Here is a 16831-nt window from a genome sequence, read left to right as displayed (position 1 = left end):
GTACATCCCTACTAGTTATGGAGAATAGGGTGCTGATAATCTCTCCTCCCCTCCTAGATGAAGTGATAGGAGTATCTACTATACGCCAGACACAAGAGTGCAGTCTTACATGCATACTACTCCATTTCCTCCTCAGCACAACCCCGGAAAGCAGGAGCTTGACTCAAAAAAGTTGCCCAAGATGACTCTGCTCAGAACTGACTAATTTTAGTTTTCTTCATCATCCGCCAGCACTGATTGAGTACTAGAGGAGGCAGAGCACCGAGACCTGCCGAGGCTGTCCTGAGCTTGTTAATTAGATCATGCTGCTCTTTCTTGGGTACATCCTGTCTTGTGGTATTGATTAAAACCAACACATTAAAAATAAACCTGGAAAACTTTAGACCTTTGTCTAGCTTTTTTAAAAAAACATTGTACTCTCTCCAATCCCACAAGTGCTACAATTTGAAAAGTTCAAAAAAGCACAAAGGAGAATCTAAAGATCATCAATAATTCTATTAATCAGAGAAAATCACTGTTAACTTTTTCATGTATCTCTGACCTGCTTTTTGCTAAACACACACACACACACACACTTATGCATCCTTATACTTTAGAAACATGAATTTGACAAATCCAGGTTTATGTATCATTTTCTATTTTCCACAGTGGGTGCAGCAAATGTAATGGCTGTATGAACCAGGGTTCCATTATTTAACTGAGCATACTTTGTTTATTTAACCAATCTCTGATTGTTGAGAAATTGGATTGTTTCCATTCCCACTTTTAAAAACACGGCTGTGTTATCTAGCCCAGTTATCAAGACTATAGGCAAATAGTTTTAAACACGCGAGAAGTCAGCATGTACGCAGTCCTGATCCCATCCGGAGAAATCTATCAGACAATGAACTGTCTCCCACCAGGGATGACTGGGGAAAGAGCAGCAAACCACTGGTGATGAGCTCTGATTATATTTAACTGTAGCTCTAAGACTTAAACAAAGATGGGAAAAAAGTGGAAGAATAATATGTAAATTTTAAACATTCTGATAAATTAGAAATAGCACAACTGAAAATACCGGCAAAAAGAAAGGGAAAAGTGAAAGTAAAATAAGACTAATGATTGGCATGTAGGTAATACACAATGACAAGTGGGAGTCAAAAGCTACCACTTAAAAGGTCTAAACCAATTGCAGGAGTCTAAGTAAGGGAAAAGGGGATTATGACCATTAAAAAATAAAGTATTAGTGTAAAGGTAACCACTATAGTAAAAACATAAACTTCTTAAATGCTGAAATACATAATAATAAAAAGAGAGAAATATTTGCAAAAATAAATATATTAAAGATAATCTACAAACTCATAAAAATAACCACCTAAGAGAGTTAGAGGTAGTAAGGGTATAAAAGATAGAAATGGGAATACGACTTCTCTGAATTTGCCTTTTTATAAAGTTTTGACTTTTGAATCATGTAAAAATTATACGTATTCAAAAAATTAAATTCAATTCAAAGAATAAAAAGGGAAAACATTCAAGCTGAATATAGACAGAAACAATTCAACCTAACTGCATATCAGATTATACATCAAATATAACTACGTAGAAAACGAAATTAATTCAAGTATACTTTAATACACGATCATAGAATGTAGTCTAGGAACAGAAAGAATTTTAAAGAAATATTATTTCATTTTACTTAGTCTTCTTTGTTATCAGTAAGTAATTCTGAGACTATTCTGTGTGTATTGAAGTATTATAGGAAGTGAAAAAATATCTTAAACTTTTTGAAAACTAGGATTCTCACTATGGGAGAAGATAAAAATATAAAATGGGGTAAGAGAGGAATATTTCTGTAATATTGCATTTGAATTAGAGGTGTCAGTATGAACTCGTGATTTTTTGAAAAAAAATATATTTCTTGATTGTGTGCCCTGAAAGGGTCTAGAAAGAGTGATACCCCACTAGCAATGAGCATACCAAATGCCAGATCTTGGTGTCTAAATATTGTTCTTCATTGAAAAGAACCAAGATTCCCTGGAGAAATAGCTGATTCCAAGTCTGAGACAGGAAAAGTAGAAGATGAGCCTAGAATCACGTGTGCCAGAAAGCAAGGAAGTGCTCAAAGGCCAATGCGACAGTGTTGAAATGATGCAGAAGCCAGATTATAGCAGCTCCCATTGGACAAATTTGTGTCAATTTGAGAACCTAAAAGAATAATGATGGTAATAGGGGAAAAGAATACAAACGAATGCCAGCTAATAAATGCAGAAATGATGAAAATAGAAAATTATGAGACATGATACCACTGCAGTGCATATATACCTTGATAGGACTCTGGATTTAAAATATACATATTATAAAGACCATTCTGGGATAATTGCAAAAGTTTTTCTTGAATTCTGCATTAGACGATATTGAATCAATGTTAAGTGTCTTGAGTGTAATAATTGTGGCTATGGTGAGAACGTCTTTGTTATTAGGGACAGAGGCTGAAGTATTTTTAAGGTGAAGTGTCACAATGTCTGTGTTCTACTTGGAATGGAAGAGCAAAAAATAAGAATATATGATGAGAGTGATAAAGCAAATGTGGCAAAATGTTAGCAACTGGTGACTCTAAGTGAAGGTTTATGGGTATTCATTCTATTGTGACTTCAACATTTTTCAAAGTAAGAAGCAGGGTGGTGGACAAAGGCTACTTCATTATAGAAGAAACAGATCTAATAAAACAAGAAGGTATTACAAAGTTACAACATCATTTTTAAATTTCTGATGAAATAACGGATTTAGGCAATGATCAATCAATCACTGCTAAAACCATTAGATGAAAAATTGATGAGAAAATGTAAAATTGGGGGATTAAGCTGAGAGCATCTGAATCCATTAAGCGATGTAAACATCACTAAAAGTTAGGTGAATAGGCCTTACAAGCACTTGATATTTGACATGATGTAATATGACATACACAGAGCCACCTACGCAGCATTCTTGACAAAAAAAAAAAAAAAGAACCTGAATTCAATCAAAATGCTAGCTCTGGCTACCAGTTTCAAGGAGATAGAGGAAGATATTAAATGATACAAGGCAGATACAATCAGCTAAATCCAGAAGATGAGAAATTCTACAGGCCAAAATGACCTGATTTTTTTCAACCAATAAATAGCATAATAAAAAGTTAAAAAATTGTAATAGATTACAAAGACTTAAGAGAAATAGGAACTAACTCTAATAAAGGAACTTTTGGGATCCAGATTTGAATAAAGTGTAAAAGACATTTCTGACATCTTGCAATTACACATCAATGGGTAGTAGATGATATTAAGAAATTATTGCTAATGTGGATTGGTGAAAGAATGATGTGAGGGGATATCACCTTACACTGGTTTGAATGGCTATAATGACCAAGACAAAAAACAACAAATGTTGGAGAGGATGTGGAGAAAAGGGAACCCTCATACACTGCTGGTGGGAATGCAAACTGGTGCAGCCACTATGGAAAATAGTATGGAGATTTCTCAAAAAATTAAAAATAGAAATACCATATGGTCCAGTTATCCCATTACTGGATATTTATTTATCCAAAGAACTTGACATCAATGATCCAAAGAGATTTATGCACCTCTATGTTCGTTGCAGCATTATTCACAATAGCCAAGACGTGGAAGCAACCCAAGTACCCTGCTACGGATGAATGGATAAAGAAGATGTGGTATACATATACAATAGAATACTACTCAGCCATAAAAAAAGACAAAATCATCCCATTTGCAACAACATGGATGGACCTTAAGGGTATGATGTTAAGCGAAATAAGCCAGACAGAGAAAGACAAATATTGCATGATTTCACTCATATGTGGAAGATAACAACACATGGATAAAGACAACAGACTAGTGGTTACCAGAGAGGATGGGGGTTGGGAGGGTGGGTGAAAGGAGTAAAGGGGCACATATGTTTGGTGACAGCCAAAATTAGACTATTGGTGGTGAGCACAATGAAGTCTATTCAGAAATTGATAAACAATAATGTCCACCTGAAATCACGCAATGTTATAAACAATTATGATCTCAAGAAAATTATTGGGAAAAAAAGGAGTGATGTGAGAGTAAGGCTAATTTTAAAAATCCTTAGTTTTAGAGATTCAAACTGACATATTTAAGAGTCAAATGCCACAATGGCTGGGATTTGCTTTAAAATATTCCAGCAAGAACAACAGCAGAAAAGAATGGTGGGGATAAATGAAACAAGAACTGGGCAAAAGGTTGATAATCTGTAAGGCTGGGTGGGGGATACACAGTGGTTTGTTACATTATTCTTTGCACTTTTGTGTATGTTTGAAAATTTACATTATAAAAGGTTTTTTTTAAAGCTATAATGAAATTTGAAGTACATATATCTTTATAAAGCTTTCTGATTATTTATCGGAAATAAATTCCTGGAAGAGGAACTGTGAAGTCAAAGACTGTGCAGGTTTTGAAAACTCTTGATGTCTATTGCCTTATTGCAAAAAAAAAAAAAGAAAAAAAAGGAAGAAGCTCTCTTTTAACCAAAATTATATATTAGCTTCTTCAGAAATATGTCATTCATATTAAAGAAATCTCAACATCAATGAGCACATGAGAGTGATTTTCATTTGTTTTGTTATTTGTCAAGGGAAAATTGTCAGTGCCTCTTGTGATGACAGTCCCTATTCTTATAGAATAACCCCTCAGTACTGTCTTGTGGATGCTGAATTAGTTGCAAGGCCGTGCAGGTGCTTTCACCAAATAAACTTCTATTCAGGTTTTGAGTAAGAAGTTAAGTTGGCTTCTGTATTTGACTTTTAGTTAAGAGAACTTAGGTTTTTGTTTCTTAAAATAGGGACGTCAGGGGGATTTCATTCTACAGTGTAAGAATCATTGAACTGTGATTCCTTTCCTAGGGGAATCTAAGAAGACAGCACAGGTGGAAGTTATGCCTGGGGAGAAACAAAAGGATCAAAAGGTAGTAAGGAGGATGAAAGGACTAACAGAGAAGGCCGCCAAGGGTTTCAGGCAAAGTATGATAGCCAGAACTCAAAGGAAGATAGAAAGGGAAAGAAACGATTCTTTCTTAGCTCTCATGTGTCAGTGATTTGCTGACGGTGGCCGACATGAGAGATATCGTAGTTGCAAGAGAGATAAACATAAAATTCTCAACGATTTCTCTGACTCCTCCACTACCGTCCATCCCCACCCGCCCCTCACTGACAGCCAGCACTGCTCTCCTCCAAGATGGAAACTCGGGGTTCGGGGAAAGCGTCACAGGATTTGTTCAGACACTGTTCTTCAGTAAGTATGTCAAAGTGACAGTCAACATTCTCTGCTTAACAGCCGTAGGGCATAAAGTGAGGAACACATGCATATTGGGAAACAATTTTGCCACAAAACTGAAGTCCAAAGGTTCCTGTGAATACTCACGATAAATGTGATTTTGAAAGATGACTTGTACCTTGCAGATGCATTGTCGTGTGTAGACCCAAAATATTGTATGGAGAAACTCTTCGTGGCATAAGGGGGTTGTAGATACTCCCCAAATATGCCCACCTGTCACTTCAGCTGGTCTCACTTTGTTACACCATAGGTTAGTTCCTATCTCATAGTTCCTTCTTGGGGGATCTTCCTTATAAGGTGACTTGGTCTGGCAGTGGAGTCTTCATAGGAGCTTCGATGCCCCTGAAGATTAGAGGATGGAGTGGTCAGGAAATCAGCCTGCAGGAGCTCCAGTCTCCAACCCTCCAGAATATCTGGCAGCATGCAGTGGTCTAGGTGCCCTCTCTTCACCTGAGATCTCTGGAGGCCCAGCTTTCCTGGAGTTGTCAGAGCACGAGGTATTCGTATCAGCCGCCTCAACAACCTGGAGGCAAATTTGTTTAGATTCAAGATTCTGGTTGAAATGAACTGAAACCCATTAAAGCTAACTTCCATAAAATTTAAAAGAAGAAAAGAAGGAGGGATGGGAGGAGAGGAAGTGAGGAAGGGAGGAAAAGACAAAGACATTTTATAAAAACACAGGGTTTCTCACAGAGACCAAAGGCACATTTACAGCTGAGCCTCAAGAAGGAATTGGGACTTAGGAGTTGGAAAGCCAGGGAATTCACTCTTTTTTCTCTCATCTTCTTCGTTGAGTTTCAGTAGACCATGCTTCCGAGTTCATGTGTTACAAGTACAGCTGCCCTAAGAAACTGTCTTAAAATCTTAGTGCCAATCTCATCGGCTCAGCTTGAATCATGTGTAAACTTCTGGCCCAATCACTTATGGCCAGAGAGGAGAGTACATGTACAAGTACAGCTGCCCTAAGAAACTGTCTTAAAATCTTAGTGCCAATCTCATTGGCTCAGCTTGAATCATGTGTAAACTTCTGGCCCAATCACTTATGGCCAGAGAGGAGAGTACATGTTGCAGATATGGCCACCATGCCCAGGGCCCAGAGACGGGAGAAAGGTAGTAAGCAGGGCAGCATACTAAAAGTTATCTACTCATCTTGTCCAGTGTTGTAATCTAGGTGTGCATTTCCACCCTTCTAGGCCATTCTGTTTCATTGTCAACTATATATTAAGTACCTCTGGTGGGCATGCTTATGAATTAGATGCCACGAAGACACAAAGAAAAAGTCAGCTATGTCCCATCAACTTGGGAAAATGGGACACTTAGAAATTAAAATAGAAATTTAAATTTTAAAAAAGTAATAGTTTAAACTTTTAAATAAAATAGACAGAAATTAAAATAGAAATTAAATCAGAAGTTAAAATAGAAATTGTTAATCTATTTATAGATTATTTATATATTTATATTATGATCTTGTGTTAAAGTAACTATATATTAGGTGCATTAATCAAATCAATATTAATAAAATTAAAATAGAAATTAAATTGCACTCCAAGGTGTTCAGCAGAAATGACCATAGTAGAAAACTAACACAAGTCAGTTTGCAGACGATGTGAATGGGAGATCACAGCACATCTTAGGGGTCAGCGGTACAGGCTTCCTTTCGCTTGCGGGATTCCTTCTACAATACCAGTGGCAGATACTGGGTCCACCAGCCTCTCCTTGAATGTATTCAGAATGCTTTGTGAAGCAGAGAACATTTTGCGTTGAGGCACAATGTTAATTATTAGACTGTTCTTCCTTATAACAAAACAAAATGAGCTTCATAATTTCTGATCATTGATGCTACTTTGAGTATCCTTTACACATGACAACCTAACCAATATTTGTAGGCTTATGATGGCTTCCTCTCCCCACACACACACCAAAGAGTTGACTACCTTCCACCCTAAATCATCCCAAATTCTTCAATGCTTACTTAGAAAACTTGCTTAGATTCCTCTTGACACTCATTCCCCTCATGTGAATGTTTTATCTATATCCTTCTTAAATTAGGGAACCAGTCCTAGACACTATGTGGGGCTTGACCTGTGCAGACTACAGAGAGAATCTGATGAGAGATTTCTCTGATGCTGCATAAAAAAGACGGATGGCTTTTGGAGATGGTGGGTCTGGGGCTTCCAGAAAATGAGTGTTTTTTAAAAAAAATCAGACTGCTGCCCAAATGATAGCTAATCCTATGGTCTCTCATGAAATGCGGTTCACAGACCACCTGAATCCAAATTAACTGAGATTATTTGTTAAAAATGAAAAATAAGGGCTCCTACCCTAGACTATGGAATCAGAATTTCTGGGTGTGGAGTCTGGGAATCCACAGTTTTAATAACTCTCCTGATGTTTCTTACATACACTGAAACTTCAGAACCATCAATATGGTGATTGGGAATACAGGATTTTCCAACTTCTAGCTGTGTGACTGTGGGCAATTTACTTGACTTTTTGAGCTTCGGTTTCCTCATCTATAAAATGAGGATAATAACTCCTTGGAAGATAATTAATTAAAATGATAATGTATGTGTTAGCAGATACTGTTGCTTATCTACCCAATTGCCATTTCCCAGCCCATCCTCCCCTTCTTTGCATGTGAGGCCCAGTTTTGTTTGGGTAGGGTGGTCACCATCCCATGTGTTCAAGGAAGGAGGGCCAGGGATGAATCAAGATTAGTCTAAGATGATATTGGCGATCTCATTCCCCTTGCCACTGATTGGTTTAGGTATGTGTAAGTGCTTTGATCCTGGACAATGAGATGTGAGGGAAATCTGTAGGGACCTTCTGGATAAGGTTTTCCAAACCAATAGAAAGAGACATGTAGGAGATCTACTTGTCTAGATGTTGAGGTATCTCTGTGGCACCTGGAATCATTGCAGCCATTGTGCAGCCACAAGGGGAGATGTTGCCCACATACCGAGAATAGCCATTGGAGGTTGGATCCTCCATGATGCTGTTATGCTTCTCAATCAACCAACCCTAGAACAGCCACTCCTCACCAAGGGTTATGAGATAGGAAACCCCTACTACTTAAGCCCATTTTGCTTAGGTACTCTTTCTTGCTGCTGAAAGCATTCTAATGGACATGGCATATAACGCCCTGAGTATAATGTCTAAAACATAATATTTGCACAATAAATGGCAGCTGTCATTATTTTATTATTATTATTATTAATGAAAATATTGGACTTCTTGTCTATTAAATTTAGGGTAGGGATTATAGTGCCAATCTATCACAAGACACGTCTCAAAAATATTGGCTGAAAGTTTGCATTAATTCTCCTTGGCTTACACATTTTGTTTTAGCCTATTGAAATCATGGTGGTTCTATTATAGAATGTATATCAGCTCTTCTTCCTAGCCTTAAATTTGCCAAAAATTTGACATTTTTTTAGCCTTTTAAGTTTCCCTTAAATTTGGCCTCTCTTAAAAGGTGGTTATGATTTGAATAGAGAGAGATAGGCGTCTATGTTGGAGGTGGGAACACACCATGACTGCGAATTATTCAGGGAACAAGCCTGGTTTCATGATTTGTCATGGGTGATCCTAAAGTAAGCATTGTAAAGGCATTTGAAGAACAGCTTGTGAAGCGTAAGTGTTGGAAATTTATCCCATAAATTCCTGGAGGTTTTTGTCTGGTTAGGCATCCGAGGCAGTTAGCTGAAGTGAGGTGCCCTGCCCAAGGTCATTCAATGATGCTGTGACCCAAGAGGGATTAGAATTCACAGTCACAGTTCCTGGAATTCCTGTACGTGACTGGACTATGCTACGTGATGTTACTTGGGGGCAACAGTAATTATTGTGGCAACAATATCTCCAGAGAACAAGGGTAGGGACAATGGTGGAGACAGACTCATTGACTCACAGAATGGTACAACTAGAAGAGATCCTGGGGACTGTCTAGTCCAACACTCTCATTTTATGGAGGAAGAAATTAGCATCCATAGAGGTCGAGTGACACATCTAAGGTCATCTATCCACCAAGTGGCAGAGCGGAGATGATGACTTCTGTCTTATGATGCTTGGCTTCCTGCTTTTTCCCTTCATCATTTCTGCTGAATTTATTTAAAAATACTCTTTCTAGAATTTGAAGACATGAGAACTGCAAACAGTTGGGAAAATTGTGAAGTAGACTGCATTCTCTGATTAGAGCCATTGCTTAATTTTCATTTGTTCGACTGTCTGGTTTTATCAGAACTTCTTGTATTTCTTTTGAATTTGTAGCAGATGTGCTAGGCCAGTGCTTACTTTCATGGCTGGTTTATCAAGCCATATTTGAAAGTATGTCCATAAGGTAAAGAGGCTGACTCTTTTGGGGCTCCAGAAAGGAGTGTTATTGCTTTATACTCAAATAGCATATGTGAAAATTGGGGAACTATTTCTTCTGACTGAACTATCAGGATAGTGCACCAATTACGTGTTGCAAATTGATTTTGGCACAGCACACATGGTCTATCATTTTTATCCTTATAAAGAAGCTGAAGTTCGTGCTACTTTGGCAGTTTTACAGATGAGGAAAGTGGGGATCAAGGTCACACAGCTAAAAGTCATAGAACTATAATTAGAAGCCAGGCCCATTTGAATCCAGAAAACTTGATGGATTTTTTGAAAAAGAGGGAATGGGAATTCTGATGGGTTTAGAGATACAGAGAAATAATTTGGGGCCTCAGGCACAAACCACAGAGGACAGTGTTGGGAGTGGAGTCATCTGGGTCATCTATAGAGGTGGTGAGGGCATGGAATTCCAGGAAAAACGATCACCAGAAATCAAGAGGGTTGCCTATTTCACAATAGTGCCTGGAATTGGCCCTGCTTCTGAACATCTACCAAAAATATGTTCGGTTTGGAAGGCAACATGACACCATGTACCAGCCAATTGAAGATGCCAACTAGGGGTTGTGGTTTTCAGACTGACGCTTCATTCACAAAAGGAACCGTGCTCTTGAATTCTGCACCGGGGGGAGAAGGAGCCTTATTCAGTTTTGACAGATGTAGTATCACGCAGGGCCTTAGAGCGTGGCCTATGGGTTTAGACTTGGTCTGTCTAGTTCCAGGTCACCAGTTACCAGATATGGGACCTTGGATTGGTGACTTTCATCTCTAAGTTCTCATCTCTAAAATGGAATAATAATAGCACTTACCTCATAGCCTTGTTGTGAGTGTTCAATGAGATGATGCGTATGTAACACTGGGCACAGAGCAAGGCTCTCAGTAAATAACCGTTCACAGGGATCGTCATCATCGGTGTTGTTAATCTGGTGGCTCCATGTGAGGAATCAAGGAGAACAGGGCTCTACGTTTTCACTTCTACAGATCTGCATTCTGATTTTCTTGAGTAGGTCATGCAAGTTTTCTGGACTTTGGTGTCATGATGGAAAGTCAACATGAGAGTGTGTGTCTCAGCGCCTCACTGTGCCACGTGGAAATAGGCAGAGATGAAGAGAGAATGCCTGGCTCCCATTCTGGGCTGTGTGTTAGAGTCGCCCATGATGCTAATGTGAAAGTACATCATCTCTGAGCCAGATTTGAAGCCAACCTGCCATGTTCCTAAAAATGACTGCAAAGGCCCACTGTCTCCTTTGTGTCCATAGGATTTTAATTTATGGAGGTGACTGAGTGACAACACGGAGAAGCCAATACCACTGAAAGAACAATTTATTACTTACATTTCCTGAGAGGAGTGGGCAGGCCATGTCATGCAGGGCCACATGGGGAGCACCAGGTTTGGTCAGGAAGCAGAAAGGAGCAAGAGGAAAGCCATTATTGGGGTATCTGCAGAAAAGACAAGGCATGGCAGAGTAAACAGCTAAAATTGGCTACTTTGAGTAATTCTGGCAGGCTTTGGGCTACAGGGGTCGTCTCCAGTTGCGTGGTGCCTGGCCCTGGGATGATTTAGGGCAGAGGAAATATTGGCTTGGTGTGTGCTAGTTAGATAATGGAAGTGACTGGGGGATATGGGCTCAGGATTGATTGATTTGCATATGAAAGATGTGCTCAGGGGTAAGATGGTATCTTTAGGAATTAGATAGTCCTGGGAGGGGCACTCTCTGCCTGGGTCTACAAAGTCCCCAAAATGTCAAAACAGAAATTAAAGAACATGATTAATACACCCATTCATCTGGTCCCTACTCTCATTCCCTGGTCCCCCAGCCTTCAAAGTTCTCTAAAAAGTAGACGAACGAAGTCATAGATATGAAGGTCAAGAGCACAAGTCAAATTGTTTTGGGTAGAAAAGCAAAACTTATATGTTCTGGTAGATGATGCTAAAAGTAGCCTTGCATTATCTCTCAGGGTCTGTGGTGTCACACAATCTACAATCTGTTTACAGCTTGCACAGAGTAAAGAAAAAGAAAGGCAATGACTAAGAGTCCCGAGAAAACCTACTGCAGCCGCTGTAACTTTTTGGTAGTGCTACCAGGCAAGCAGCAAATTCCCATCAGCCCTGCAGCTGCCTGTTGCTGGCTTAGAATCTTCATGTTGCCATATCAGAAAGGAGTCTATGCGATAACTGCAGATTTCATCATATAAAAGGTGACAAAGGCAAACACCACTTCACTCCCACCCACACAAGAGCTTTTGTGTTGTGAATTATTCACCGTATCTGATTTTCTTTTATGGCAGCTATTTTTGTAGCAGGTGTAAAAGATGCAAAAGGCTGAATCAGCTCTCAGAGCGTAGTGTTTTACAGCGGCTAGTTAACCAACGCACATATTCCTGAGCCTTGAGCATTTTATAGAATTATGCTTCATGCTCATCCACACTTGTCACCCAATAAACTGGAAACCCAGACTTTAGTTCTGTTTTGTTACCACAGACCCATGCCTGGTCTCCAAGACGCTATTCCCATTGCAATTTATCTTGGGTGACTTGCCGATGCAGGTCATCTTGTTGGTTGGTTGGTTTGTTTGTTTTGCAGAGAAGGATTCGCCCTGAGCTAACATCTGTGGCCAGTATTACTCGTTTTTTTTCCTTCTCCCCAAAGCCTCAGTGCATGGTTGTATATCCTAGTTGTAAGTCTTTCTAGTTCTACGTGAGCTGCCACCACAGCATGGCAACTGACAGACGGGTGGTGTGGTTCCTTCCGTGACCAGGAATTGAACTGGGGCACCAAGGTGGAGAGTGCAGAACTTTAACCACTAGACCATCAGGGCTGGCTCATCATCAAGCTTTTGATATAGTAAAACAAATCTTGAGACCACAGTACTGAAACAATTACATTTATTCTCAACATTGCACAAAAGCATTTTCATTCGTCTAACAATATGAGGCATATACGTTGCTTTGATCTCTAATACACGATCTCTCTAAATCTTCATTGAGCATCTCTTAGATTGTAAGCTTCTCAGGGCCTGTTCATATTTTTATATCCCTCTCACAAGCAGTTAGCTGTATTAGGCACTTCCTGGAAGCTGCAATGAATAGTCGATTAGGTAATTGTTTCACTACAATGTTTCTCAAGGTATACTCCATGCACTTGAAATGCCTTCTGACAGGCATCGAATGAATGAATCAAACAATGCAAGACCTTTCTGATCTAGGCGTCCTAGATTTTCACTATTACATACTAAGACCTACGTACTAGTAAAAGTTTATTGAAGGTTTCTAAAATTAGTTATTCATATTTTGTGTTGAATTTGTTGAGTATTCCATTAGAGAATTCTAGATTGTCGAGTATTCCACGTGCAATGCTTGTCAACACTGCAAAATGCCCATTGCACACATACATATGCAGGCAGATAGTTGGACTTCCCACTGTATTTGGGAAGACTCTTTGTTATGAGTGCATCACAGATTCTGTCTTGAGCTGATCATGCTTTTCAATTGCTATTATACTTGAGTTAACTTATATTTTAACATTTTTGCTTTTGTAGTCTTTGTTACTGTTGAGTTAGGTTTTTTTTTTTTTTAGGAAGATTAGCCCTGAGCTAACATCTGCCACGAATCCACCTCTTTTTGCCGAGGAAGACTGGCCCTGAGTTAACATCGGTGCCCATCTTCCTCTACTTTGTGTGTGGGACGCCTGCCACAGCATGGCTTGCCAAGCGGTGCATAGATCCGCACCTGGGATCCGAACCGGCGAACGCCGGGCCGCAGAAGTGGAACGTGCGAACTCAATTGCTGTGCCACCGTGCCGGCCCCAAGTTAGGTATTTTTTGGAAAATAGAATTGGGTGGACTATAGGAACCACAGGAAATTTTGCTGTGACTAAACTGTTCCCATAAAAAATCTGGAGAGCTACAGTTCTAGACATGAGTTTCTCATGTCATGATTGATGTGATCAACTGAGAGGTACCATGTGAATAATTTATTACTACTAATAATTGAAATACCAAGTTTGTGAACAATTTGTCTTGCTGTAGAAGTTAGTGGGGACTCAAGGTTCCTCCTGTCATACGGCTCTTCCTGCTTACTGCCTTCAATATGCTTTCTTGAACGGCAGAGACACGGGAGAGAATTATAAAACTGGAAATTGTATCCAACCTGAAATTACCTTGTTAAAGCCAAACCCTGCAGTGAGTGGCTGGCTGATATTCATAGCAGTGGCAATTACCAATTATTGCGGTGCTTACGAGCAGTGACTTTACGGCTTTTCCAGTTTTTTCTGTTTGTTTGCTTTATTCCTTCCTGAGTCTGAGGCGTGAGTTATTGACGGCTTCAAGAATGTTCCCATCTCCCTTATCTACCTTATAAATTTTATTCTGGCATACATGCTCGCTAACACAGCACACCATTTTCTTTCTAATTTGATCCGTGGGCAAATTTGTAATAAGGAAGAAGGCAAGGGAACCGTGATGATTTCCCAGAACTGAACAGTCACAATTACCAAACGACAGGCACCTGGAATGAGGCTGTGCCTGAAAACTCAGACCACCATTTTTATTATTTATCAAAAGTCTGTACATTGTAAATTTTCAATTTTAAACACACAATGATTTATGTGTGCTTGTTCTTTTTTTCTTTTTTATTAAGGATTGGCACCTGGGCTAACAACTGTTGCCAATCTTTTTTTTTTTCTGCTTTATTTCCCAAACCGCGCCCCCCACCCCGGTACATAGTTGTATATCTTAGTTGCAGGTCCTTCTAGTTGTGGGATGTGGGACGCCGCCTCAACGTGGCCTAACGAGCGGTGCCATGTCCACGCCCAGGATCCGAACTCTGGGCCATGGCGGAGCGCGCAAACTTAACCTCTCGGCCACGGAGCCGGCCCCAATGGGTGTGCTTATTCTTAAATAGAACTTATTAATTGATTTAGCAAATTTGTTTTTAAATCAAGACTTTATTTATTTAAAGATTTTATTTTTCCTTTTTCTCCCAAAGCCCCCCGGTACATAGTTGTATATTTTAGATTGTGGGTCCTTCTAGTTGTGGCATGTGGGACGCCGCTTCAGCATGGCCTGATGAGTGGTGCCACGTCTGTGCCTAGGATCAGAACCTACAAAACCCTGGGCTGCCGAATCGGAGCACACAAACTTAACCACTCGGCCACAGGCCAGCCACAATTTAGCAAATATTTATTCATACCTTACGTGTTGGATGTAAAATGGTCAATAAAGTAGTCATGAAATTGTTTCTCCTGAAGCTGGTGTTGTACTGGGGGGGGGGAAATGGGGAGACACTGGTTGGGGGCAGGAATAAGGGATGGGGCCAGGGCCATAGAAAAGTAAACGAGCAGTCACAGAGCAGAGCATTAAGATCTTTGGTAGGGTAAGTTTGAGGTCCCATGGGGGCACATAACCCCAATTTGAGGGAGTCACGGGGAAGTTTTTAAGAGGGAAGTTATATCTAAGTTGAGATGCAAACAATAAAAAGCAAATTGATTTATGATATTATCTATAGAGTGGAAGGCTAGAAAAAAAATCAAGATTCCTTTTTCAAAATATAGTTTAAAAATGTCAATTTGATTTGCTATGTTTTCTTGTAAGATATGGGTATATTTTCTTTTATAAGAGCTTTGGAACCTTTAAATGGCCGATTTCATCACTCACATGTTTGTAAAATGCTTCTGAATTCTATGCCCCAACCCTATCTAAAGCAAAATGGCACCATTTGTTTTACTTGCCAGAAAATTAATTTTAAGATTTGCCACAATTTGTATATTCCCCAAGGACATGTGCCCTGCATGAGAATGACACTGTCATATGTATCACAATGAGAAAAGAAGATTGAGATTTGTTCATTCTATACTGACCATTTATTGAGCACTTACTGTGTACCAGGCAGCGTTCCTGTGCTGGAGATATAGCAGTGACCCAAACCACGTCTTTGCCTTCATAGTACATACATTCTAGTGGAGAAGATAGATAAAAATAATTTAATGTACAAAATGTCAGGTAGGGGTGAGTACCACGTAAAAAGGCAGATACAGTGTGATGGGATGGGAAGAAGCTATTTTAGATGGGGTCATTGGAGAAGCTCCTATAGTGAGGTGACAACTTAGTAGAGACCTGAATGAAGTGGAGGAGTGAGTCATTCAGCTATCTGGAGAAAGAGTGTTCCAGGTGGAGGGAAGAGCAAATGTAAATGTCCTGAGGTAGGAATATGTTGTATTTAAAATTGACTGCCCAGATGATGACAGGTGGAAAGTTACATGGTGGTAGGAGGAATAACATTCGAACCTAGCATTTTTAGGAGGAAAAAGAAAGATTTGAGTAGTGTCTCAACTGTCAGATCTCTGTAAAGGAGTTTAAAAATTATACTTTAAAGAAAGTAACAGTTCTGCCCTAGAGTCTAGATTATTGGTTCATATGCCCCAGAGTATTTTTATTTCTATTTCTGATATTTTATAGACCCAAAATAGTCCTCTTCTGCCTTCACCTTCTTCTGTTTGTTTGGATGAATGTCAGAGAAGAGAAGGATAGGTTTTTTTTCTTATAATCACTGCTTTCCTCCTTACATTATCTGCACACATACTGAGGAATCCACCTCTGCAGCCCCACTGACGTTTACCACCCCCTTCCCGGACTTTTCACAGATCAGACACCTAAGGCTTAAGCACCCTGTCTATCTTAGTCTGCTCAGGCTGCCATAACAAAATACCATAGATTGGGGGGCTTAAACAACAGACATCTATTTTCTCACAGTTCAGGGTGCCAGCATGGTTGGTTTCTGGTGAGGATTGTCTTCCTGGCTTGCAGATGGCTTCCTTCACGCTGTGTCCTCATAAGACAGAGAGAGAGGGAGAGAGAGAGAGAGAGAGAGAGAGAGGGAGAGAAAGAGAACAAGCTCTTTGGTGTCTCTTCTTGTAAGGTCACTAATCCCATCATGAGGGCCTCACCCACCTAAACATAGTGACCTCCCAAAAGTCTCATCTCCAAATACCTTCATAATGGGGGTGGGGCTTTGACGTAGGAATTTTGGGGGGATACAACTCAGTCCCTAGCATTGCCCAAGGCACATGGTGGATAAGAGGAGAGTCCAGGACTCAAGCTTGGGTCTTTGGTTTCCATATTTGGTACTCTATC

General features: G+C 39.7%; 1 long non-coding RNA gene across 2 annotated transcripts in view; it reads right to left on the bottom strand.

The window, feature by feature from the left end:
• LOC111771091 (uncharacterized) overlaps positions 1 to 16581 on the bottom strand; it is a 31124-nt gene extending 14543 nt beyond the window's left edge. The window contains exons 1-5 of one of the 2 annotated variants that reach the window (XR_011433739.1): positions 16449 to 16581; positions 15577 to 15654; positions 11036 to 11141; positions 5778 to 5850; positions 5415 to 5669 (exon numbers count right to left, since the gene is read on the bottom strand). This is a non-coding gene — a long non-coding RNA (uncharacterized lncRNA). Of the gene's footprint in view, positions 1 to 3522; positions 5670 to 5777; positions 5851 to 11035; positions 11142 to 15576; positions 15655 to 16448 lie in introns of those variants that run through there. The other variant, XR_002804729.2, reaches the window with a different exon arrangement.
• Between the last annotated feature and the right edge of the window lie 250 nt (positions 16582 to 16831).

This window comes from Equus caballus, chromosome 28 (genome assembly GCF_041296265.1).
Source record: "Equus caballus isolate H_3958 breed thoroughbred chromosome 28, TB-T2T, whole genome shotgun sequence".
NCBI classification, from domain to species: domain Eukaryota; kingdom Metazoa; phylum Chordata; class Mammalia; order Perissodactyla; family Equidae; genus Equus; species Equus caballus.
The sequence above is the reverse complement of the archived record's forward strand: the minus strand, read 5'-3'. Positions and strand labels throughout refer to the sequence as shown.